At 38.5% G+C, this 27996-nt stretch overlaps 1 protein-coding gene across 8 annotated transcripts in view; it reads left to right on the forward strand.

The window, feature by feature from the left end:
* The window catches only part of Bach2 (BACH transcriptional regulator 2), a 375843-nt gene that overhangs the window by 91718 nt on the left and 256129 nt on the right, over positions 1-27996 (forward strand). The window lies entirely within an intron of this gene.

The following is a 27996-nucleotide window of genomic DNA, read 5'->3' on the forward strand; positions in this document are numbered from 1 at the left end:
TGGCTGTATAGCCCTCTGGAAATAATCACTTGTATTTTCCAAGGCCTCTGGGTGGCAGGAAGATTGACTGGTGGGGGCTTAATTTCTGTTTTCACATCTGTAAAATGCTAGTAATAGTGGTACTGACCTCACAACGTTGTTGTAAGGATGAAATGAGTTACAGTAATGGATGTACTAGTGTTAATACAGGCCTGCCCACATTACTAGCACTTGGTAAATATTTGCTGCTGTTGTTTTTGATTTTGAGACACTTGCGTCCCTCAGACATAGTTTCTAAGAGTTTAAACAGCTCTGGTTGATTTGGTGAGGAGTAACTGATTATCAGATGGACACTCTGGAGATAAATGATGAAGAAGGCTTGAGTGAAGCCTTTAACAAGTGATAGGCTATTTTGGGTTATTGTGACTAGTGTTCTGAGGCATGTACCTCATTTCATCTGGAAACACAGAAGAAGTAACATCTAACTCTGGGATCTAGAAGGGCAAGATAGAAGTGACATTTGGAGTTGAACCCTGGATGGGAAGTGGTAATTTTCTGGACGGAGAAGTTGGGACAAGGCACTCTAGGTAAAGGAAGCAGCTTGTATTCTGGTGCAAAAGCATATAAGAAAATCTGCCGAAGAGTTTCATATGGGTAGAACAGGGGTTTCTCAACCATGACACCTGCATTACAGGTTTTTTAGTAGTAGCCCCTTCCCCTACATTCTAGTCCTAACAAAATATCTTCAGATATTGTCAAATTTCCCTTGGCAGAATCACACTCTGGTTGAGAACTCCTGGTCATGGAAAATGGCCAAGTATGAGCCCAGAAGCAGAGGGAAGGGCCAGATTCTTTGATCCACTGACGCATTTAAAACAGAGAGGCACTTCCAGAGACCGGCAGAAACAGATGTGAGTTGTGGTAGAAATGGACAGCACTTCTATTAGGTGATTTGGTCTTGAAGAGATATAGGAGAATCCCTAGACTTCAGAAAGCCCATTAGACTCAAGGAGTTTTCTATACTAAGAACCCTCTTCCCCCTGGTGACTTTTCTCATGGGCATTTGTCTGGCCTTCTCAAAGATGAGAAGCTCCCCAACCCCTTCGGGCTTGAGATTGTGGGAAGAAGCCCCTGCACACTCCTTATCCCTGAAAGGATGCTTTACAAGCAGCTATGCTTGCTTTACTCTGTCTGAAGAGACCAGGAAAAAATAAGCATTTGTTCTTGAGAGGTTTTCATTTGGGCAAGCCAAGCTAAAGAGGAGGAAACCTTGTGCTGAGTGCCCCGCCAGCCCCCTCCCTACCCAGGCTTAACTATTTGCCCTTAAGCATTCTTTGAGAAGTCAACTTTAGGTATTCTGGAAGGTGGGCAGGTGTTCTGCCCCACAGTGCGATTAAAGGTGGGGAAGGTGATCTGTCACTGCAAATCCTGGCTTCTGTTATTTAGAGTGTGGTGTACTGAAAAGCTAGAAAAACTCCGGGGAAATCTGTATTCACGTGCAAGCTTGTTCTGACAGCCCTGACCTAAGACTCTCCAGGGCAATTCAGGACCTGATGTCATGGATTTTCTCTTGATACACAGCTGGGAACCAGATTCTTCAGCAGTTTCAACTGTCTCAGTGCGTGTGTCTGTGCTTTAGAGTTACATTCTGCCTGAGTAGACCAGTGTGAGTGCTTTATTTTCTATTATTTTAATTGAGAGTACTGATTAAACTGGATATGTCACCTCCATAGGTCAGCATTTTTATTTTTTTGGCATAAGGTGAAGAATAGGTCACTCTCTGAGGAGGAAACAGCTCTTCCCAGCATTAATAAAAGAAGGGAATTATCTCATCAATTAGGTATGTAAGTAAGTTAGAATGTTGGAAATGTTGTTGTGAGGGTGACTGGTGTTCTAAGTAGAGTTCTTCCTAGAAAGTTGGAGTGAGATGAACTGTGTGTGCTTCTCTTTGTTGGACACACACTGTTATACTGTCCTTCCTAAACCCCAATTAGCTGATGGGACATTGCAGTTAAAAACTGTCAGGATGAAGGGTGGCTGCAGGTTTTGAGGGCAGCACTAAGGTGATGCTGATTGCAGTTCACTAGTGACAGGTCTTTTGGGGATCAATAAAGAATCGTTCCAGAAAATACAGGAATGGCCCCTAGGGAACAAAAGGCTTGGCAGTTTGTCTTCCTAATTTAACAAGGCTGATTTGATAGCCCATGAGCTGCCATCCACCAGGTAAGGCCTTCATTCCTCACATTCTTGAGCTCCTATATGTGATAAGATCTGAAAAAACACCAGGAAGGATTGCAGCTCTGACTAGCACATTGGTGCATTAGAGAAGAGAAAAGGAGGTATTCCCAGGCACAAGGCCCATCATGAGTGTGCCACCATTTCTCGAGGCCAGTGTACATGAGTTATGTCATTCAACTGATACCAAATTCATAAGGTTTATACAGAGTAAATATCCTCCCATAGATTTACTTTCTCAATATTGTAAATAGGCCTTGATGGTTGTAGAATCTGTGACTTATGTGTTACAGGAACTGGGAGTCATATATTTTCCCAGGGCATTTATTTTCCCTGCCCTTGAAAACCATCTTTCCTGCAGACTAAAAAACCATCTTTCCAACTTTCATATACTCTCCAGATTTGTTTTGTGAGAGCTGACTTCCCACTCTTTATGCTGGTCAAAAACTTCATACAGTAATTAAGTTTTAAGTTTTGTAGAGTCTTCATCCTTTCTTCTTGACCATTCTCTCATTAATACATATGTGTTAGCAGAAAAGCAGGGGAAGGATCTGGGATAGAGATAAACCCTTCCAGGTCATGTCCCCAATAAGCTACCTCAAACCAGGCCCACCTTCTAATAGCAGGTTAGCTGTAGCACCCCATAATCCAGTCACTTCCCTCCAGCCATGCCTCTGAGTGAAAGAGGCTTTGAGGGAACATTCCAAAATCTAAAGTACAACATATAAATACAGGGGTACCTCAGTTGAAAAACTTAAGTCTTTCCACTATTCTGGTTGCAAAGCAAATTGGACAAGAACCGAATCAAATTTCCCCATTAGGTCAAGGTTGAACCTAGCCATTGAATTTGATTTGGTTCTCATCCAATACGGATTGCAACGAGAATAGTGGAAAGAATTAAGATCATGAACCGGCACGCCCTACCGAGGTCCCGAGTCACGCGGAAGATGCCGAATCACCCCGCTACAGACAGGCAGGTCTGTACACGCCCTACCGAGGTCCTGAGTCACACGGAAGATGCCGAATCATCCTGCTGCAGACAGGCAGGTCTGCCCACACCCTACCGAGGTCCCCAGTCCCGCAGAACACGCCAAATCAGCCCGCTGCAGACAGGCAGGTCTGTGCACGCATTACCGAGGTCCCCAGTCCTACAGAACACACCAAATCATCCCGCTGCAGACAGGCAGCCACTGGTTCCACACTACAAAGACACAGAGGACACCAGACCACCAGACCAAGGTACTGAATCCCGCTGCTCCTGGCCCAGAGGTAGAGGCTTCTGAGCCACCATCCCACTGCTCCTGATCCAGAAGAAGGGGCTTCCCAGACATCATCCCTCCCGCTGCTCCCAGCCCACAGGAAAGGGCTTTTGGACCACCTTCTGTCCCGCTGCTCCTGGCCCAGAGGAAGGGGCTTCTGGGCCACCATACCTCCCACCACTCCTGGCCCAGAGGGAGGGGCTTCTGAGCCACCATCCCACTGCTCCTGGTCCAGAGGAAGGGGCTTCCCGACCACCATCCTTCCTGCTGCTCCCAGCCCACAAGAAAGGGCTTTTGGGTCACCATCCCTACCGCTGCTCCTGGCCCCTGTCCCACCTCTCCCAGCTCAGAGGAGGTAATCCGTGCAGGCACTAACAGTCCCCCGCCCCAGTCAAAATGAGAAAACACGTAAATAAGTCTCAAAACTAGACTTCCAGATCACCTACAGCAACCCCAAAGGGAAATGAGATGGAACACTCTGACACTCAACCACCTGGACCCACTGAACTGGCAACAAAAGGGGATCTGGAAAAAATGAAATCAGAAATAATTTCTCAGATAACAGGAGAAATTGTGCCCCTAGTCCAAGACATGATTAATAAATCTAGAGAGGAGCTCAGGAACATGATGGAATCCCAACATAGGAAACAAATGGAATCCATAAAACAGATGCAAGTAGATTTCCAGGACATGAAAAACTCCATTGAAAGTCTACACAGCAGAATGAGCCAATGTGAGGACAGAATTTCAGATATGGAAGATAAGATTGCAATTAGTGACCAGGAAAAGAAAAATTGTTTGAAAATTATAAGGGAACATGAGAAATCAATCCAGCAGCTGCTAGATGATGCAAAGAAGAATAACATTAGACTGATCAGAGTCAATGAAGAAACAGGAGAGAGTGGAGATGACATAAAAAAACTCTTCACAGAAGTAATGACAGAAAACTTCCCAAGCAGGGGAAAAGAACTTGACATACAGATAAGTGAAACATTTAGGACTCCAAATAGCCTTGATCAAAAAAATCTACACATACGGAAATAATTGTTAAGATTCCAGAAACTCAAAAGAAGAACAAAGTTCTACAAGCAGTTAGAGAAAAGAAACAAATCACATACAAAGGAAAGCCCATCAGAATCACAGCAGACTTCTCAACACAAACCATCAAGACAAGAGGAACTTGGAGTGACATATTCCAAGCCCTAAAAGAAAACAGCCTCCAACCCAGATTGATGTACCCTGCAAAACTATCTTTCAAAATTGACGGAGAAATAAGATACTTTGATGACAAAGAGCACCTTAGGAACTTCGTGAATACCAAACCAGCACTCCAAAGAATTTTACACAATATCCTAGGAACAGACATTGAGGATCACAACTCCAGGAAGCAAAGCACAATGAACCCATCTGGCATGACAAGAAATTAAATGCGAAGGAGGAGAACCCAACAAAAAGAAAAAGTCATGGCAAAGACAAGTCAATATGTTTCGGTTATAACCATCAATGTTAATGGTCTCAATTCACCAATCAAAGGAAATAGACTGGCAGAATGAGTCAAGAAGCAAAATCCAACAATATGCTGCACACAGGAAACACACTTAATTCAAAAGGAAACTCATAGACTGAAAGTTAAAGGGTGGAAAACAATATTCCATGGGACGGGAACCCGAAAAAAGGCAGAAGTAGCTATCCTCTTGGCAGATCAAGTAGATTTCAAACCAACACTGATTAAGAGAGACGAAGAAGGACACTACATCCTTGCAAAGGGAAGAATCCAAGAGGAAGAGATGACAATCATAAATATCTATGCACCAAACACTAGTGCACCCAACTATATAAAACAAATATTAATGGACATGAAAAGTCATATATGCACTAATACAATTGTAGTGGGGGACCTCAACACCCCACTGTCACAAATAGATAGATCAACTAGACTAAAAATAAGTAATGAAATACTAGAACTCAATCAAACTCTTGAACAAATGAACTTAACAGATGTTTACAGAGTCTTCCACCCCACAAAATCAGAATACACATTCTTCTCAGCTGCACATGGGTCATTCTCCAAAATAGACCACATACTCACACATAGAACATGTTTAAGTAAGTGCAAAGGAATTGAAGTTATCCCCTGTATATTATCAGACCATAGTGCGATGAAATTGGAGATCCATAGCAAAAGAAACCCAAAAAATTTCATAAACACATGGAAATTGAACAACACACTTCTGAATAACCAGTGGGTCACAGAGGAAATTAAAGAAGAAATCAGACAGTTCCTTCAATTAAATGACAATGACAATACAACATATCGGAATCTATGGGACACAATGAAAGCAGTCTTATGAGGGAAATTCATAGCAGTGAATATGCATATTAGGAAAACAGAACGAGCCCAATTAAACAACCGGATGCTGAACCTCAAGCTTCTAGAAAAAGAAGAGTAGGACAACCCCAAAGCTCATACAAGGGAGGAAATTATAAAGATCAGAGGAGAAATCAATGCAATGGAGACTAAGAGAATGATACAAAAAATCAATGAAGCCAAGAGTTGGTTCTTCGAAAGAATCAACAAAATTGACAAACCTTTAGCCAACCTTATCAGAAAAAGGAAAGAAAAGGCCCAAATCCATGCAATTAGGAATGAAAAGGGTGAAATGACAACAGACCCAGCAGAAATCCAGAGGATCATCAATACCTCCTTCCAGAACCTATACGCCAATAATATAGACAACACAGAAGAAATGGACAGATTCCTAGATACATATGAATTACCAAAGTTGAATGAAGAAGACCTAAAAATTCTGAACAACCCAATATCAGCCAATGAAATTGAAAATGTAATTAAAAACTTATCAACTAAGAAAAGCACGGGCCCTGATGGCTTCACTGCTGAATTCTACAAGACATTTAGAGAGGAACTGCTGCCACTACTGTTTAAACTCTTCAATGAAATTGAAAGGGAAGCAATACTCCCAAATTCATTCCTGGAAGCAAGCATCACCTTGATCCCCAAAGCAGAGAAAGACCCAACTGAAAAAGAGAACTATAGGCCAATCTCACTAATGAACATAGATGCAAAAATCCTTCATAAGATACTGGCAAACAGAATGCAGAAGATCATCAAGAAGATCATACACCCTGATCAAGTGGGATTCATCCCAGGGATGCAGGGATGGTTCAATATATGCAAATCAATCAATGTAATACACTATATCAATAGAGCCAAGGACAAACACCATACGATTATCTCCATAGACACAGAAAAAGCATTTCACAAAATCCAACATGCATTTATGATAAAAACCCTACAAAAAATTGGAATAGATGGTCTCTGCCTCAAACTGATAGAAGCCATCTATGAAAAACCAACAGCCAATATCATACTAAATGGTCAAAAACTGAAATCCTTCACACTCAAATCAGGAACAAGACAAGGATGTCCACTATCACCACTCTTGTTCAATATAGTTCTGGAAACATTAGCCACAGCAATTAGACAAGAGAAAGAAATAAAAGGAATAAAGATAGGTAATGAAGAAATCAAATTGTCATTATTTGCAGATGACATGATACTCTATATAGAAGACCCCAAGAACTCCACCAAGAATCTTCTAGACTTAATAACCAAATTCAGTCAAGTAGCTGGTTACAAGGTCAACACACAAAAATCAATAGCTTTCCTCTACACCAATGACAGACTCACTGAGAGAGAAATAGGGCAAATAATTCCTTTCACAATAGCATCCAAAAAACGGAAATACCTAGGAATCATCCTAAGGAAAGAAATCAAAGACCTCTTCTCTGACAACTATGGCACTCTGAAAAGAGATTGAAGATGATATCAGAAAATGGACAGACATCCCCTGCTCCTGGGTAGGAAGGATTAATATAGTGAAAATGGCCATACTTCCAAAACTGCTATATAGATTTAATGCAATTCCAATTGAGATCCTAGTAGCATACTTCATAGACCTTGGGAAAACAATCCAAAAATTCATTTGGAACAAGAAGAGACCCAGAATAGCAAAAGCAATTCTAGGTAACAGAGACATGGCAGGGGATATCACAGTCCCCAACCTGCAACTATACTACAAAGCCACTGTGATAAAAAAAAAAAAAAAACAGCATGGTACTGGCAAAGAAACAGACCTGAGGACAAGGGGAACAGATTAGAAGATGCAGAAACAACGCCAGACACACTCAGCCATCTCATCTTAGATAAAGGAGCCAAATACCCTCACTGGAGGAAAGATAGCCTCTTTAAGAAATGGTGCTGCAAAAATCGGGCTTCAACTTGCCAAAGATTAAAAGTAGACCTGTATCTCTCACCATGCACTAAACTAAAATCAAAATGGATTAAAGATCTAAATATTAAAATAGAAACTCTGAACCAGTTGGAACAGAGGTTAGGTAGAACCCTTGAAGACATTGGTGTAGGAAAAGATTTTATGAACAAAACCTCAGTTGCCTGTGAACTAGCACAAACAATCAACAAGTGGGATCTCTTTTTATTAAAAGGCTTCTGCACAGCAAGAGAAACTACCAGCAGTGTGAAGAGACAACCCACAATGTGGGAAAAAATCTTCACCTGCTTTTCCTCAGACAAAGGTCAACTATCTAGAATCTATAAAGAACTTAAAAAGATCAGACCTCCCAAATTTAAAGACTCAATTCAAAAATGGGCATCTGAAATGAACAGACATTTCTCAGACAAAGAAGTAGAAATAGCAAATAAGTACATGAAAAAATGTTCAACATCACTGGTCATTCAAGAGATGCAAATGAAAACAACGCTGAGATTCCACTTCACTCCAGAAAGAATGGCTGCTATCATGAAATCAACCAATAACAAATGCTGGCGGGGCTGTGGGGAAAGAGGAACCCCACTCCACTGCTGGTGGGTGTGTAGACTGATGCAACCACTGTGGAAATCAGTATGGAGATACCTCAAAGAACCAGGACTGGATGTCCCATTTGACCCCCTATTCCACTGCTGGGGATCTTCCCCAAAGAATTAAAAGTATCATACCACAGTGATACATGTGTGCCCATGTTCATAGCAGCACAGTTTGTAATAGCTAAAACTTGGAAACAGCCCAAATGCCCATCAACTGGAGACTGGATAAAGAAAATGTGGTTTTTTTATAAAATGGAGTACTACTCAGCCATAAAAAATGAGAAATTGGAGACATTTATAGCTAAGTGGATGCACATTGAGGTGATACTCTTAAGTGAAATAAATAGGACACACATGTATAAATACCGAATAGTTTCTCTGGTGTGAGAAACTGAAAGTGTAAATAAGGACTAAATGTATAATAGGTAATGTGAAATAGGAAGAAAAGGGGCAAAGGGGAAGGAAGTGGGAGGGCTAGGGGAAAGGATAGAAGGGAACGGGATTAATATGAGAAAATGGAAAAATAGGAACAAAATCTTTGTAAGTAGGGAGGACTGGAGGGGTTGAAGGGAGGGCTGGGCAAGGGTGAAAAATAAGCAAGAGAGACTATGTAAAGGTGCACATTTCCAATGATGAATGTCATTATATTTTATACCTAAAATGTACCAATGATTAGAATGAATAATCGATAATGTAAAATAGGAAGAAAAGGTCCAAAGGTGTAGAGGTAGTGGGAGGGGCACGGGAAAGGAAAAATGATGAGAAATGGAAATAAAGTCTTTGTAAATAGGGAAGGGTGGAGGGGGTGAAGGGAGGGCTAGGAATGGGGAAAAAATAAGAACCAAGATGCATTATGTAAAGGTACAATTCCCAATGAGAAATGTAATTGTGTTCTATACCTACAATGTACCAATAAAAGAATTTAGTAAAAAAAAGATCATGAACCGAGGTACCAATGTATACTTTATGCATCACATAAATTTTTACTAGTACACTTGATCTGAGCCAAAGGACCAAGAAGCGATAATAAATTTTTACTAGTAACAAGGATTAATTTGGTGGCTTATCTATGTTCCATGTACATTGTCATGATATAAAGGAAGGATTTTAAGGTGTTATTTGGAAAAAATTATAGCCAAAATGGGAAGAGGTGCAAATTGGGATTTATAGGAACAAGCAGGGAAGGATAAGTACATTCACTTCATACCACCTTGTAAGTTCCTAAAACCCCACTAGCAGGCCAGTAGTCTACTCTTGAAAGATCTTGTTTTTCTAGTACTAGCAACCTTGACATTATGATCATTCACTCTCTCCTTTGTGGTTCTTGCTTTCACAAAACTATACCATATGCTGGATTTATGGGGATACTCTAATTGGAAAATAATTGATTTTTCTGTTGTTACACAAAATGATCCTGTTCTTTCCCCCACACTTAATAATAGAGTCCTTTTCAGAACTGTTTCTTCCCTATTATGTTCAAGTAAAGCTAGATCTGACTTTTATTGCTTTACAAACTGTTGTGCCATCCAGTGAAAAAGAGTAGTGCCTCTTATCTCTCTTGGTGGGTAGATGCCATTGTTTGCTTGATTATCTGCTCACCAAAATTTTTTCTTTGATTGTTTTCTAGTATTTAGCACCCTGTCCTACTGTACCAGGTTGAAGACAGTTTCATGTTTACAGTCAGATCAGTATCTCTACACTCAACTGAAAAGTAAAACTGAAACTTAGTTTCTGCCTTCATTTACAGTTTTTCTTACTTTGCATCTCCTTACTGCAAAGCAATGAAGTCCACAATTTGTTCCCCCCTTACTTTCTCACCCAACATCTGATGTATACCCAGCTCTAATTGATAAAACATCAACTCCTCCAACACTTATTAATCAGGTGCATGGTGCTCTCCTACCCTGTGCTTGCAACAAATACATCAGTGAATAAAACAAAAGTCTTTGTTGTTCTGCTAAAGGTGGGGAGAGTCATCCCATCCAGAGGTTTAATATTTAAACATAAACCTAGTGTTAAAATTTTTTCCATTTAAAATACTTTTTCACTGAGTGAGCAAGTTAACAGAGCTACTGGATGCAATATAAGGAATTGGTGAATGATAAACATTAAGATCTCTCTCTTTCCCTTCCTAGGACACCTTTAGTGGTTTCACCAAATGCCCACTCTATATTTGATATACCTTGATTGTCATTTTTTTCAAAGCAGTAGTCAAGTCCTTGTTGTGGTAGACTTTGAAGAACTATTGCACAGTTTAAAACTGGTGACAGAAGAAAATATATGTAAACTAAATGATCTTAAAAGCCTTATTGATTTCTAGCAGCAGAAATTAGAAACAAAGAGTGTTTAATAAAAATCTCAATTTATTTTTATCAAAAGACATTCTGAACTACTTTGAAAGAACATACAACAGAAAATTAACTTACTTTACTAAGCATTCTTACAAATTAATACAATTAATGAGATAAAAATGAGTACATTAATAGAAAAGGGGCATAGACAGAAAGACCCATAAAGACAGACATGTAATTAAATAAATAACATATAAGAAAATGTTCAACCTTGACAGTAATCAAAGAAATGCAAATTAAAATGATAATTTGATGTTTTCTACCTATATAATTGATGAAGATTTGTAAAATTATTGCATTGGGACTATCATTCCCTCTCATATACAGTGAAAAACATCCCCATTCTGAAGTGGGACTTAGTGTATATCAAAGCCTAAAACTTGCATGCACATTTGACCTAGAAATTTCATTGATATAGCATTAACTCAGTAAAAAATTGTGTAAAAATTTAGCTAAGGTACTCATCACAACATTGTTAAAATAGTGGTTTTTCTAAGGTAGTAACCACAACCATACAATAAAAATGCCATGGGAGGGTGGAGGAACATTTGATGACATAAAAAAGTATTCTGGATAAATTGAGAATTACTTAAAAAAAAGATGGACAATTTGACCACTATGTCATTGTTTTAGGAAGGTATATGTGTATGTATGCAGAGAAAGGATTACAGGTGCATGTCCAAATTTTAAGGACATATATTGCACGTATATTCTAAATTTTCTCCAGCAATGTATATCTTTCATACTAAAATAATATATTTAAATTAAAAGCACAAAGTCACATTTAAGATATGAATTACATGCATTTTTAAATATACATAATTTAAAAACTGGAAGAATATTCCCCAGAATGTTAACTGGTTTTTTTCAAGCAGTAGATACATGGGACACATCAGTTTCTTCCTTTAACTTTTTTTTTTTTTCAACTTTCTTACAACAAATATTTGTGTTTCATTAGTTATTAGGGGAAAAAAAGCAAACATTTAAAAAGAAATAATTTTTTAGCTGTTTTGCAATTGGGGCACAACTGGATGAAGTTTATGGAGAAAGAGAGGGAGAACAGGGGATTGTTCACACAGATTTAGATTTGAGAGTCATTTTGTTTGGCATTTTATTGGGAAGGAGTGTTTTAATGTATTAATGATTTGGGGACAATAGTAAGTAGAGAAACACTCTTTTTAAAAAAATGATATCCTTTGATTCAGTGGCTCAAATATTTTTAAGTGGACATTATGTCCTCTTATTGTGTCATTTCTTCATACCTGTTCAAATGCATTGCTGATGTGTACAAGGCTGAGCAAGACCAGTGATTCTCAAACTATGATTTGGGGACCCTTGGGAGAATATGAATAGTGTATTCATCCTTCAAGTGGTCTACTTGTGAGATCAAAGCTATTTTCATAATACTGAGACATTATTTGCCTTTTTCACTCTTCTCAAGTATATAGTATGGTGTTTTAGGAGGCTGTGTGACATACAATGATGTCATCTCCAAGACAGCTCTTGGGATGTGTGCTTATGTTTTCATGTTTCCCACATTTCTCAACTTCAATCTCTAACATGGTGAACATTGATAAAAATAATCCACATAAACAAAAGTTCTTCAGGGTTTGTGATAATTTGTAAGCCTGTAAAAGAATCCTGAAGCAAATGTTTGAGAACCAGTGTGCAGAATGATGGACATGTCCTACATGTGGCAAAGCCTACTTTAACAAAAAATGGACCTCGGACTCTGACCACTGAGGATAACACTTCTGTTCTCACCTTCTGCATCCTTAAGCAATAATTGCCCTTAGTCGTTCCAAAAAGTGCATTTGTATAGAGTTTGAGAGGTTGCCCTTAGTCCTTCTAAAAACTACATTTTTATAGCACTTGAGAGGTTAAAAAAAAAGACTTGTTAGCACAAAGCCAGTGTAGCACCTGTGTGACAGGTAAATCGAGTTTTGTTGAATGTAGGATATATGGAAACAGTGACTGTAGACCTCTAGATTGTGCCTCTACATGCATTGCAGTGGGAAATTGATTCTTTAGGAAGGTAACAGGAATGTACCATGGTACCTTGGTTCATGAATGCTTTTGTTTGTGAACAATTTGGTTTGCAAACAGAAGCATTTGGCAAAATTTTGTTTTCTGTTTGTAAACTCTATCAGGACAGATATCACCATAGCCACCTTTCCCACACAAAAACATAGTCATCTTTTCCAGAATCAAAGAACAAATTAAGTTCATGAACTGAGGTATCACTGTAATTCTCTTCTGAGACATAGGGGAGTACAAATTTAAAATAACAGCCAACCATGTAATCCAATAGATGGTTGATTTGGCATGGAGGACAAATTTTTAAAAATTAACTGTATATTTTTATGATCACTTGTCTTTGAAATGTTTGCATGCATATAACTTGTTTGTGTGTTTGTGTGTAAATATGTATAAAATACATTTTAGAGATTGTTTCCTGAGCTATGCAGAATTAGCTCTTTATACAGTCACTTGGACTGTGGGAGCAGAGCTAAAACCCTGTCTCAGTCCCATGGTGTCTCCTCCTTTCTGCTTATCTGGAAACACACTAAAGTTGGTCTGCCCTTGAGTATGGGGCTCACCTCTGAATCTCAGAGTGTGTGCATGATGGAGCAGTGATTGGTGCCTTCTTACCTGAGAAGCAGTCTGCATGGTTCAGGGCCTGTGTTGAAAACCTCAACTTTTCTGTACAAAGAATATGGCCATCAGATGAGTAATTGTGCAGGAGCACCTCAAAATAAGCTTCAGCCCTGAGTTGCTGTGGACCCTCTGTATCGCTACAGGGTCCTAGCAGTGTCTTGAATGAAGGAGTCCCATGGCCTGCCCCAATAGCTCCAACCCTATCACAAAAGATGAAGGAGAATCAAATCAGGTAGGAAGAGGTAAATTAAGGCTTCAGAGTAGAAAAGCTAGACTCTTGGTTAAGCTCCTAACAGCCCCAGGAAAGGAGAAGGGATATGTTTTAGCATGATTGTAATATAATTGCAAGTCTGAGAGCCTTGTGGTGAATCACTATAAGCTCTTTGAAATGTGGTGACAGCTACTGATGGTCAGATAGGTCTCACCTGAAGGAATGATGCTCCCTCCCACCTTGCTCTTCTTGGTGGAACTTCCAAACATTGTGATGGCTGGGTTTTGGAATGTTGTTCATCCTTATTTCTTAAGGATTGAAAAGAGAAGCACCTAGGATTTTCTTGATAATAACAGGCTTTGCTCCCCCACCCCACCCCCATACTGATGAATTGCCCAGTGATTTAATTGAATTTTGACAGAACTGGTGGGTCTTATTCTGTGTCACCATATTGAACTGAGTCTACACAGCCCTGCAGCATAAGTAGAGAGGCCTTTGCATACCTGACAGGTGCAGGCCTCTCTCTTTGAGGCTGGTGGTTGTAACAAAGAAGGCAGCACCTTCCAGTCTTTTGAGTCAGGCAGAGGAATCCTTCTGTTTTCTTCCCTAAGTCCTCAACTCCTTCCCTCTCAATCAATAGGCCTTAATGGGTACAATTAAGTTACATCCTATTTAGTTAATTGGTGATTGGAAACAGGATTATTTAGTTACTTAATCTGTCCTTGTCCATCTTTAGAATATCAACAATCAACTCAATCTACCTGATTTTTTTTGCAAACGTGTGATCTCAAAGAGTGGAATTGCTGTGTATAAAAGAATATATGTAACAGAGGGCTTCCTTTCAATGCAGTTTATTAATATGAGTACCTGGTACTTTAGATTGGCTCTTTTTCCTCCCTTTTTTGTGATATACAGGTCTTACAGCGCATAGGTATTTGCTGGTGTTCTTCATACTATCTTTTGTCTGTAAAATCAGCCTATTTCATTTACTATAAGATGTTTTCAAAGAACACTGTACTTTTGAGTTTATGTGCCTCATTGGCTTCATTTTTTAAAGACCTCATACATTCTGTGAGATAAAATTAATAAATGTACTGTACTAAACAGAAAAAGAGAAATGCCTATTTAGAATATATAAAACTACATAATTTGCAGAAATTTTTCAGTTAATGTTAGAAGACATATTTCTAGTCTCACATAAATGGCAATGTTTATATTTAAATGAAAACATTTAGATTTGATTAATCACAGCTTATATGTTATTCTGGTTTGTTTATTTGGGTTTCTTTCCCTTTTTTATGGAATAGTTTAATAACTTCTTACCACGCTCGTACTTCAATACAGTAGCATTATCTTGAGAGTCTAGTCTCAATTAGTTATAAAGATAAGTAATTAATTAAGATAACTAACCCTAGCCAAAGAGGTAAAGTGCCATCACATGTCATAGTGATCAAGAAGCATCTGTTAATTAGAACAGTAGGAAAGCTGCAGTGGGTTATGAAAAAAAGTATTGGGTGAAATTAGCAATACATGTATTTCTTGTTTTTTCTTAAATCCAACCCATAAACAATTTGTTGTGACAGCTCTAGTCTGAGATTATGGCATTTTGGATAAGGTCTGATTATAGCTAAACATAGACATATATTGAAGATCAGAAAAGGAATATTAAACAATTGAAATTTTGTGAAAGACTGATGCTGTTTCATTGTAATAATTTCCCCAAAGGCACATTAGTAATGCTGCTAAATACAGACTTTAATAGACTTTAATAATGTGTACTTAGAGGCCTGATACACAAAGGGATAATGTATAAAACATTCATTATGGAAAATTGCTACCTTTTTTTATTTAATAAGAAATCTGTTGAAACAAAACCATCACACTGCCTATGGCATTGTGTTCCTGGGTATTAGCAAGCTGAAGAATAATTGCCAACTTCTTTTACAATTTTTTCACCTATTCTAGTCAAATTGCAATCATATTTACTTATTTGTTCCATGAATGAAAATGGGGGGAGAACTTGCATTGGATGAGCTGTTGTTCAAATTGTGGCCCAGGCTCTGGTTACCTCTGTAATCTTGGGCAAGTTGTTTAACATCAAACTCATTTGCAAACTGAACATTATTCTACTTATCTTGCAAAGTTATGGGAGAAAGAAGTTAAATGTTGGTACCACAGAGGCTTCACACAATAGACACTTAGTAAATGTCCTCTATTGTCATTACTTTTTACATCTGTTTGTCTTTATATTGCTTATATCTATGCATGCTGGTTGTGGAGGGAGCAGGAAGGGGGTTGAGAGTAGGAAAAAGCAATTATAAGGAAGCCTTGGTAAGCAGGTCTGTAGCCAAGCCTTGCTTTGGATTTCAGTGTGATTTTAATGTGCTGCTGCTGAGAGCCATGCCGCTGAAAAAGAGAGAAAAGTAAGAAGCATATGCTCTTAGAAGAACAGTGGGGCATTTATCTCTTTTAATGAGATAACATCATTAGAGTGACAGAGTGCAGCGAATCGATACTCAAAATGGACTGGCGCTATCTTCCCGAAGTGCTCTGATTGTTACACTTCACAGTCTTAGAATCTGCTGAATCACGAATTCTGTCTTATCTGTTATTAGAGCCACTGGCTTTGATCTCACAGAATAGATCCACACCTTAGGGATCTCCAGAGAAGCGGGAAAAGGACTAATTGGATAAATGAGAAAAATCCGAGGTGATTTATAAACTGCTCTGTAATCAAGGAACCTCAGAGAAAGGAGGTCAGGCTTCTTTTTCCTTTGACTTCTTTAAATGGCTGCACATCCTAACTCCTTTACCCTCCATCTCTGCTCCCCGCTCTGTCTGCTTCTTGGTGTAATGTCAGAAACACTAATCATGTCAGACTGTGACACTGACAGCCCTGACATTCACAACAAAGAGAGAAGAAAGAGAGAGAGGAAGAGAGGTGGGGGAGGGGAGGCAAGGGAAAGCAGCAGAGCAAGGATTTTTTATTGCGTATAAAACCCATAGCTGCAGAATCACCAACGTTTCTGGACATATCACATAGAAAGAAAAGCAAGGAAAGGCACAGGTGAATGCTGATAGAGATTAAAATTGGGCTGAGGAGATTTTTATGCCACTGTTTTTTTGCCCTCTTCTTTTAGATCTTGGTGCAAATAACCTATGTCAGAATCACCATGCTATGGTTTCTTTCCATGAAGAAAAAAAAAGGAATTTGAATTCCTTTTCCCCTCTTCCAGTTTTTCTCTTTGCCCCACTTTTTCTCTTTGGAATAAAGGAAAGTTAAACACGGGTCTGAGCAGGAATCGTGTACTTCTGAGGGTGCCATTTTATTACCAGCTTAAACTGTTACCCATAGTTTAATCTGAACATGAGCCACTTCAGGGAAGAACTCATTGGTAAGGGATATTTTCTGACCAAGACAAAGCTGAATAGCGACTGTTCCAAATATCCTGAGCAGCACTTGCCTGTGGTGGCCAGATGCAGGAAACTGTTGCTTTGGGCTCCCTAACAGTTGGGGGTGGGCTCCCCAACACCTTTGCACTTACTTCCCTCTCAGACATATTCGCCACTTGGAGCCATTCTGGTGAGCACTCTCTGTCTCTGTCTTGGATCAGTCATGACCTGGAAACCGGCTGCCGCAGCACACATGTGTTTTGAATCCAGATGCTGTGATCTAAATTGAGCTCTGAGCGCAGGCAGAATCATCCTAGCTTTTCTATAAACACAAGAATCCAGCTGCCAGCTCAGCTTTTGAGGGATTTTGAACTACGTCTCTGTCTTAGCTAGGATAAATGTCTCTTTATTTTTTCTTCATGTAAGAAACAAAACTGTGCATTTATCTTATGTTATTTACCCTATCATAAAGGGAGTACATATCGTCTATATTTGAGGGCAGAATACATATGTAGTGACTTCTCTTCAGACTAAAGTAATATTAATTGAGAACTTTGTAAAGGCTGTCATATCATTTTACAGTATTCTCATCCTTAGCATGCAAGTAAAACTTCACATACTTGGGCCACTTAGAAGAAAGGCTCCTCTGAATTTGCAAAAGAAAAAAAAAGAATTAAGTGACTCGTTTGAAATTATTGAGGAAATTCTACTTCTGATGACAGAAGATAGTTTGTTGGGGAAAAGTTGGAAGAATCATCTCAGAACATCTTCCTATAAACTCAAATTTTCTTTGAAATTTTTTTCTAAAATTTTATGTAGATTTTACTTCTGTTGTTCTCTGTGATATAGTCACATTTGCTTTAAGGTAAAGTAATTTAAAATTATCAGTTAAGTGACCTACCATATTTCCCCCAAAATAAGACCAGGTCTTATATTAAGTTTTGCTCCAAAGGAGGCAATAGGGGTTATTTTCAGGGGGTGTCTTATTTTTTCACATACAGTAATCTTCATTTATTCATGTATAACAATCTACATTTATTCATGTACAAAAATCTACATTTATTCAAACATAGTCATGTCATCTTTTGGAACATCATTGTAATTCTCCAAATCCCATTGTGACTTCATTTCCTGTAGAACCATTGTTCCAGTCTTTCATGCCCAGCAACAGAGCTTTCCTGAAATGAGCGCTTCTTGTCCATGTAGCCTGCTTTTAGAGCATTGGCAACATAGCTGTCAGTGATTGTATCCCATGATTTCTTCATCCAAGTTACAGCCTCTTACAGGCTAGGCATCAGAAAATTTCCATTAATTCAAGTGCTAATTTAGGACTTAGGAGACAGGAAGGGCAACAAAAATGATGACAATTAAGAATATGGTCCACACAAAAATGACAAAAAATCGCAAGCATCAGAATTCAGAAAACACTTCTTTAATTCACATGAATGCATTAAGTATGTCCCTTACAACACATGATGTATTACAACGATTCATATAGACACAGGTGTGTCCATTTGTTATCAAGTGAACATGTTGTTTGTGCACTGTGTCTGTACTTTAATTGATCATTCAGCAATAAGTCTTGAATCCATCTGCTTACTTAGATATTTCTCATCCAAAGGCACCTGCTTGGGTATTTACAAATATTTAATTATAATTTATATTATCATTTAAGTATTAATGTCAGTAATATTACTTATTTATATTTAATTATATATCATACACTATTACTATTTTATAATTTAATACATTCATCATGTGTTGCAACTGATGCACTAAATGTGTCCATCTTGCTGACCATCTAACTGGGGCTTATTTGGGGGAAGGATTTATCTTAGAAGCATCCTGGAAAATCATGCTAGGGCTTATTTTCTGGTAAAGTCCTATTTTGGAGGAAAGATGATAATTAAATCCTATATTAGGTAATACTAGCTGGAGTTTTTTCTCTTACTCAAGTATCCAGTGTAGATCCCTCTGATTAGTAAGATGCTTTTATTCAGAAATGATTCAGGAATCCTGAAGTCAGGCTCCATCCATCTTCTGGGTTTGCCATCTTTATTGGTCTATTCAGGCTTCTGTAACAAAGTACCACAGATTGGGTGACTTAAATAACAGAAATTTACTGTCTCACAATTCAGGAGACCAGAAGTCTAATAAGATCAAGGTATGGACACAGTTGGTTATTTTATAGGAAATAATCTATTGCGGGACTCCTTGGGTTATGGATGGCCATCTTCTCCATGTCTATACATCATCTTCCCTCCATTCCTGTCTGTGTCCAAATTTATTCTCTTATAAGTCGTTTTTGTTATTAGTCACCTTTCAGCTGCTGAGACAGGGCCGGGGATTTAGCTCAGGGGTTCCGCCTCCTGCCTCGAAAGCGCAAGGACCAGAGTTCAATCCTTGGTACCAAAAAAAAGAAAAAAAAATTGTCTACAGCTGCTGGTACAAAATGCCTGACATGCAGAACTTAAAAAGGGCTTATTTTAACTCTTGGTTTCAGAAGATTCAGATACTGGCTTGGTCTGACGCAGAAACATTATCCCAAAGAGAATGGCAGAGGAAAGCTGCTCATCTCTAGGCAGCCAGAAAGCAGAGTGAGAGAAAGAGCCAGAGAGGAAGGGGCCAAGGACCAGATACAGTCCCCATGGTCACACTCCTGTCATCTACTGCCTTCAACCAGTGATGCCATCAAATTATGATCTCACCAGTGAATTAGTTCACTGATGAAGTTAAAGCCCTGGTGATTCAGCCATCCTCTCCAACTTTGAATGCATGAGATTCTGGGGGACAGTTTAGATTTAATCCTTAACACCAGTAATATTGAATTAAGGCCCCACTGTATTCCAGTATGACATCATATTAACTAATGATGTACTAACAATCTTATTTTCAACTGTTTTTAGTACTTCAACACATGAATTTAGTCCAAGGGATGTAACTCAACCCACAACACTAATTGAGGCTTGTAACTATATCTAGCTGGTGGAAGGAAAAGAGCATGAAAAAAGAGCCCGCATGTCTTAATCATGAGAGTGGTGAAGTTAGGCAACATCTTTTCTCCTTATATTCTTTTGATAATAACTCATTACATGGCTCTACTTGAATGCATGGAAGCCTGGGAAAAGTCGTGTGGTCCTTGGCTGAATAGTGATGGTGCCCAGTGGCTCTAGACACATCCATGTGCACATAAGTTACCCATCTTTCTAGGAAAATATATCTGATGTCTCCAGCACTGCCTGTATTACTGAGCATACCCAACAGGAGGAGAGAGCAAAGCGTATCCAAGTTTGAGACTCCATTCTAGCATGACTAGGATGCTTTTCAATTAACACTCCAATTATTTATATGTAAGTGAGTGCCTGTAGTTGCTTACTATTTTCTTTTTTTAGGCTCTAAGACATTCCCTAGGGATTTTCTTTTATAATACTAACGGGCATCTTTTCTCCTTTTTTCCCTAGTAAAATCCAGATCAATGAGATTTTATTACAATATCTCCCAAAAATTTAGCTTAAGGGTTAGACTGATTTCCTACAATACAGTAAGGGGTTTTTTTTTTTCTGTTACATGTTCTGTTATTACTGAAAAACGATACATATCCAAGAGGGGAAAAAAGGATATTGTGAGTACAGAAGACAGTTATGTAACCTGCTGTCCTTATCTCTAGTGGCTAGACTTCAGTATTTAATTATAGAAGTCTTGTCTCTTCTATCAGATGAGCCATTATTTTGAAGTTGAACGTGGGTTTTAAAAGTGACTAATTGCTTTATATGTTCTTTTTCAATTACAGTAAGAAGTCATGAATTCTCTACATTTAGAACTGCTAACATTATTTAGATTTGCCTGTTGAATAAGTTTATTCTTTAAAAAAGGGGGGAGGACTCAGAAAATAATTTCCACTGCAGCTTTTTAGCTTCTTAAAGTAATTTGTAAGAAATTTCGAGAGCAGTAGTAATTTGAAAGGATAAGTAGATGCAGTCTGAAAACTTAGTAGGTACTATGAAAGCACATTAATACTAAACCATAATACTTAAGATTTTAGTCCTGAAGTTTCATGTCAAAACCATTATCTTGCTGTGTTTTATTGTTCCATTACTTAAAAACACTATTTTAATCTAATTCGTGTTTGAAATCCATCAATAGTACTGTACTGAAGATTTTCTTTTGATCAAAAAACCTGACAATGGAGAAAGGTCTAGGATGAAGTTTTTCCTTCGTAGATATCTAATAAACAGTCATTATTTTAAGTGTTATTATTTAATTGTCTAATTTTAACCCAACTTTGTATTAACACCTTTCCAGTAGACCCTATTATTGCTAATTTTCACAGCCAACTGTGACTAGGCGATGTTACTCCTCCTTTCCAGAGGAGGGGGACTCAGAATCCCTTAAGTAATGAGCCCCAAACATGTCTAGATAAAGTAGATCTAGTGTTTAAATTTGGGCGTTATTAACCCCAAAACTCATACACATTTCCATTCTGTTACATTGTTTCCTAAGGAGAATATTTGTCGAATTGAATATGAAACATATTGAGTGAATTTGCTAAGCTAAAAGCAAATGTGAGATCCCAGAATGTTTTAGTTCTTGAAAGAACAAGTCATTTACCAATGAACAAATTTGACATAGTAGATGGAAATTTGTTTCATCTAATTATTATACTTGCTGACATTTCAGTAGACTATCACTTCCTAAATAAATGAGCACTCATTGATTAAAATACTACCTAAGCATCCATTATGTGACTAAATTAGATTTCTTGTTAGGGTTCCTTAAAATGAGTTTCTAATTAATGTTCTCATACGGCCCCCCTTTCTGTGCCCAGTCTTTTGTTTTGTTTTTTTTTTTCTGAGCCCAGTTTAAAGCAGGTTATACTGATTTGTTGAGGTAAACAGGGAAAGGCAACCTTGAGCCTTGATGGTGGTGTAGGCAGGCTGGCCTGCAGGCAAGATAAAGAAAACCTGCTGACTTTTTAGTGAGAAGTTCAGCTAGACCCCTAAGAAAAGTATAATCTCAACATTTCTCCTTTTCACCCTCCCAAGCAATGTGATAAGCTTGACTTCCGATAATACAGAGCTGATGAGTTACAGGCATCATTTTCAGTTTCATCCAGGTTGCTCTACTCATCATTTCTGCTGAGTGACTGTAATCAGTTCACATCCCCTGTTTGAAACTAGTGTCTCCATGTGTAAAATGAAGGGGTGGGATTAGACCAGAGTTGTGAGGCTGGTGGCTCAGCCCAGCTTGGCCTCAAGAGTGTCTGTGACATGCTAGAAGTGTGTACATGCATTTTTCTGGAGGGAGAATGGCTTAGAGTTCATATTGGATTCTCCAGTGGGGCTTCTACACACAAAGAAATCAATAAACCAGATTATCTCTGCAGTCTATAGGGACTCTAGCATTCTACATATCCATACATTTTCTTTTACTTTTTTTTTATTGGTACATTTCAGGTATACAACACAACAATTAGATTTCTCATTGAGAATTGTACCTTTACATAATGCATCTTGGTTCTTATTTTTTCCCCATTCCTAGCCCTCCCTTCACCCCCTCCACTCTTCCCTATTTACAAAGACTTTATTTCCATTTTTTCCATTTCTCATCATTTTTCCTTTCCTTTCTTTCCTTTCCCCTGCCCCTCCCATTACCCCTACCCCCTTGGACCTTTTCTTACTATTTTGCATTATTGATTATTCATTCTAATCATTGCTACATTTTAGGTATACAATGTAATGACATTCATCATTGGAAATTTGCACCTTTACATAATCTCTCTTGGTTCTTATTTTTCACCCTTGCCCAGCCCTCCCTTCAACCCCTCCAGTCCTCCCTATTTACAAAGATTTTGTTCCTATTTTTCCATTTTCTCATAGTAATTCCATTCCCTTCTTTCCATTCCCTTAGCCCTCCCACTTCCTTCCCTTTTGCCCCTTTTCTTCCTATCTCACATTAGCTATTATACATTTAGTCCTTATTTACACTTTCAGTTTCTCACACCAGAGAAACTATTCAGTATTTATACATGTGAGTCCTATTTATTTCACTTAAGAGTATTGCCTCAATGTGCATCCACTTAGCTATAAATGTCTCTAATTTCTCATTTTTTATGGCTGAGTAGTACTCCATTTTATTAAAAAAACACATTTTCTTTATCCGGTCTCCAATTGATGGGCATTTGGGCTGTTTCCAAGTTTTAGCTATCACAAACTGTGCTGCTATGAATATGGGCGCACATATATCACTGTGGTATGATTCTTTTAATTCTTTGGGGAAGATCCCCAGCAGTGGAATAGTGGGGTCAAATGGGACTTCCACTCCTAGTTCTTTGAGGTATCTCCATACTGATTTCCACAGTGGTGGCACCAGTCTACACTCCCACCAGCAGTGGAGCAGGGTTCCTCTTTCCCCACAGCCCCGCCAGCATTTGTTATTGGTTGATTTCCTGATAGCAGCCATTCTTTCTGTAGTGAGGTGAAATCTCAGCGTTGTTTTCATTTGCATCTCTCGAATGACCAGTGATGTTGAACATTTTTTCATGTATTTACTTGCTATTTCTACTTTTTTGTCTGAGAAATGTCTGTTCATTTCAGATGAACATTTTTGAATTGGGTGTTTAAATTTGGGAAGTCTGATCTTTTTAAGTTCTTTATACATTTGAGATAGTAGACCTTTGTCTGAGGAAAAGCAGGTGAAGATATTTTCCCACGTTGTGGGTTGTCTCTTCACACTGCTGGTGGTTTCTCGTGCTATGCAGAAGCCTTTGAATATGAAGAGATCCCACTTGTTGATTATTTGTGCTAGTTCCCAGGCAACTGAGGTTTTGTTCATAAAATCTTTTCCTACACCAGTGTCTTCAAGAGTTCTACCTAACCTCTGTTCCAGCCGGTTCAGCTTTTATATTTTAATATTTAGATCTTTAATCCATTTTGATTTTAGTTTAGTGCATGGCAAGAGATATAGGTCTAGGTTTAATCTTTGGCAAGTTGAAACTCAATTTTTCTAACACCATTTATTAAAGAGGCTATCTTTCCTCCAGTGAGGGTGTTTGGCTTCTTTATCGAAGATGAGATGGCTGAGTGTGTCTGGCGTTGTTTCTGCATCTTCTAATCTGTTCCACTGGTCCTCAGGTCTGTTTCTTTGCCAGTAGTACCATGCTGTTTTTATCACAGTAGCTTTGTAGTAGAGTTGAAGGTTGGGGATTGTGATACCCCCTGCCATGTCTCTGTTACCTAGAATTGCTTTTGCTATTCTGGATCTCTTCTTGTTCCAAATGAATTTTTCGATTGTTTTCTCAAGGTCCGTGAGCATCCCCAGGAGCAGGGGATGTCTGTCCATTTTCTGATATCATCTTCAATCTCTCTTTTCAGAGTGCCATAGTTTTCAAAGAAGAGGTCTTTGATTTCTTTTGTTAGGTTGATTCCTAGGTATTTCAGTTTTTTGGATGCTATTGGGAAAGGAATTATTTGTCCTATTTCTCTCTCAGTGAGTCTGTCATTGGTGTAGAAGAAAGCTATTGACTTTTGTGTGTTGACCTTGTAACCAGCTACTTGACTGAATTTGGTTATTAAGTCTAGAAGACTTTTGGTGGAGTTCTTGGAGTCTTCTATATAGAGTATCATGTCATCTGCAAATAATGACAATTTGACTTCTTCATTACCTATCTTTATTCCTTTTATTTCTTTCTCTTGTCTAATTGCCGTGGCTAATGTTTCCAGAACTATATTGAACAAGAGTGGTGATAGTGGACATCCTTGTCTTGTTCCTGATTTGAGTGTGAAGGATTTTAGTTTTTGACCATTTAGTATGATATTGGCTGTTGGTTTTTCATAGATGGCTTCTATCAGATTGAGGCAGAGACCATCTATTCCAATTTTTTGTAGGGTTTTTATCATAAATGCATGTTGGATTTTGTCAAATGCTTTTTCTGCATCTATGGAGATAATCATACGGTTTTGTCCTTGGCTCTATTGATATAGTGTATTACATTGATTGGTTTTCGTATGTTGAACCATCCCTGCATCCCTGGGATGAATCCCACTTGATCAGGGTGTATGATCTTCTTGATGATCTTCTGCATTCTGTTTGCCAGTATCTTATTAAGGATTTTTGCATCTATGTTGATTAGTGAGATTGGCCTATAGTTCTCTTTTTCAGTTGGGTCTTTCTCTGCTTTGGGGATCAAGGTGATGCTTGCTTCCAGGAATGAATTTGGGAGTATTTCTTCCCTTTCAATTTCATTGAGGAGTTTAAACAGTAGTGGCAGCAGTTCCTCTCTTAAATGTCTTGTAGAATTCAGCAATGAAGCCATCAGGCCCCAGGCTTTTCTTAGTTGATAAGTTTTTAATTATGTTTTCAATTTCATTGGTTGACACTGGGTTGTTTAGAATTTCGAGGTCTTCTTCATTCAACTTTGGTAATTCATATGTATCTAGGAATCTGTCCATTTCTTCTGTTTTGTCCATCTTATTGGCGTATAGGTTCTGGAAGTAGTTATTGATGATCCTCTGGATTTCTGCTGGGTCTGTTGTCATTTCACCCTTTTCATTCCTAATTGCATGGATTTGGCCCTTTTCTTTCCTTTTTCTGATAAGGTTGGCTAAGGGTTTGTGAGTTTTGTTGATTCTTTCGAAGAACCAACTCTTGACTTCATTGATTTTTTGTATTGTTCTCTTAGTCTCCATTGCATTGATTTCTCCTCTGATCTTTATAATTTCCTCCCTTGTATGAGCTTCGGGGTTGTCATACTCTTCTTTTTCTAGAAGCTTGAGGTTCATTACCAGGTTGTTTAATTGGGCTCATTCTGTTTTCCTAATATGCATATTCACTGCTATGAATTTCCCTGGTAAGACTGCTTTCATTGTGTCCCATAGATTCCGATACGTTGTATTGTCATTGTCATTTAATTGAAGGAACTGTCTGATTTCTTCTTTAATTTCCTCTGTGACCCACTGGTTATTCAGGAGTGTGTTGTTCAATTTCCACATGTTTATGAAATTTTTCCAGTTTCTTTTGCTATGGGTCTCCAATTTCATCACACTGTGATCTGATAATATACAGGGGATAACTTCAGTTCCTTTGCACTTACTTAAACATGTTCTGTGTGTGAGTATGTGGTCTGTTTTGGAGAATGACCCATGTGCAGCTGAGAAGAATGTGTATTCTGATTTTGTGGGGTGGAAGACTCTTTAAATATCTGTTAAGTTCATTTGTTCAAGAGTTCGATTGAGTTCTAGTATTTCATTACTTATTTTTAGTCTAGTTGATCTATCTATTTGTGACAGTGGGGTGTTGAGGTCCCCCACTACAATTGTATTAGTGCATATATGACTTTTCATGTCCATTAATATTTGTTTTATATAGTTGGGTGCACTAGTGTTTGGTGCATAGATATTTATGATTGTCATCTCTTCCTCTTGGATTCTTCCCTTTGCAAGGATGTAGTGTCCTTCTTCATCTGTCTTAGCCAGTGTTGGTTTGAAATCTACTTGATCTGCAAAGAGGATAGCTACTCCTGCTTTTTTTGGGGTTCCTGTCGCATGGAGTATTGTTTTCCACCCTTTAACTTTCAGTCTATGAGTTTCCTTTTGAATGAAGTGTGTTTCCTGTATGCAGCATATTGTTGGATTTTGCTTCTTGACTCATTCTGCCAGTCTATTTCCTTTGATTGGTGAATTGAGACCATTAACATTGATGGTTATAACTGAAACATATTGACTTGTCATTGCCATGACTTTTTCTTTTTGTTGTGTTCTCCTCCTTTGCATTTAATTTCTTGTCATGCCAGATGGGTTCATTGTGCTTTGCTTCCTGGAGTTGTGATCCTCAATGTCTGTTCCTAGGATATTGTGTAAAATTCTTTGGAGTGCTGGTTTGGTATTCACGAAGTTCCTAAGGTGTTCTTTGTCATCAAAGTATCTTATTTCTCCGTCAATTTTGAAAGATAGTTTTGCAGGGTACATCAATCTGGGTTGGAGGCTGTTTTCTTTTAGGGCTTGGAATATGTCACTCCAAGCTCTTCTTGTCTTGATGGTTTGTGTTGAGAAGTCTGCTGTGATTCTGATGGGCTTTCCTTTGTATGTGATTTGTTTCTTTTCTCTAACTGCTTGTAGAACTTTGTTCTTCTTTTGAGTTTCTGGAATCTTAACAATTATTTCCGTATGTGTAGATTTTTTTGATCAAGGCTATTTGGAGTCCTAAATGTTTCACTTATCTGTATGTCAAGTTCTTTTCCCCTGCTTGGGAAGTTTTCTGTCATTACTTCTGTGAAGAGTTTTTTTATGTCATCTTCACTCTCTCCTGTTTCTTCATTGACTCTGATCAGTCTAATGTTATTCTTCTTTGCATCATCTAGCAGCTGCTGGATTGATTTCTCATGTTCCCTTATAATTTTCAAACAATTTTTCTTTTCCTGGTCACTAATTGCAATCTTATCTTCCATATCTGAAATTCTGTCCTCACATTGGCTCATTCTGCTGTGTAGACTTTCAATGGAGTTTTTCATGTCCTGGAAATCTACTTGCATCTGTTTTATGGATTCCATTTGTTTCTTATGTTGGGATTCCATCATGTTCCTGAGCTCCTCTCTAGATTTATCAATCATGTCTTGCACTAGGAGCACAATTTCTCCTGTTATCTGAGAAATTATTTCTGATTTCATTTTTTCCAGATCCCCTTTTGTTGCCAGTTCAGTGGGTCCAGGTGGTTGAGTATCAGAGTGTTCCATCTCATTTCCCTTTGGGGTTGCTGTAGGTGATCTGGAAGTCTAGTTTTGAGACTTATTTACATGTTTTCTCATTTTGATTGGGGGGTGGGGGTGGTACTTTTGGCGCCCACGCGAATCACCTCCTCTGAGCTAGGAGAGGTTGGACAGGGGCCACGAGCAGTGGTAGGGATGGTGGCTGGGAAGCCCCTTCCTCTGGGCCAGGAGCGGTGGGATAGAAGGTGGCCCAAAAGCCCTTTCCTCTGGGCTGGGAGCAGTGGGAGGAATGGTGGCCGGGAAGCCTC

Source organism: Heterocephalus glaber, unplaced genomic scaffold (genome assembly GCF_053883595.1).
Source record: "Heterocephalus glaber isolate CG9 unplaced genomic scaffold, H.glaber_assembly_v1.0 deba00001523, whole genome shotgun sequence".
Taxonomy (NCBI): domain Eukaryota; kingdom Metazoa; phylum Chordata; class Mammalia; order Rodentia; family Bathyergidae; genus Heterocephalus; species Heterocephalus glaber.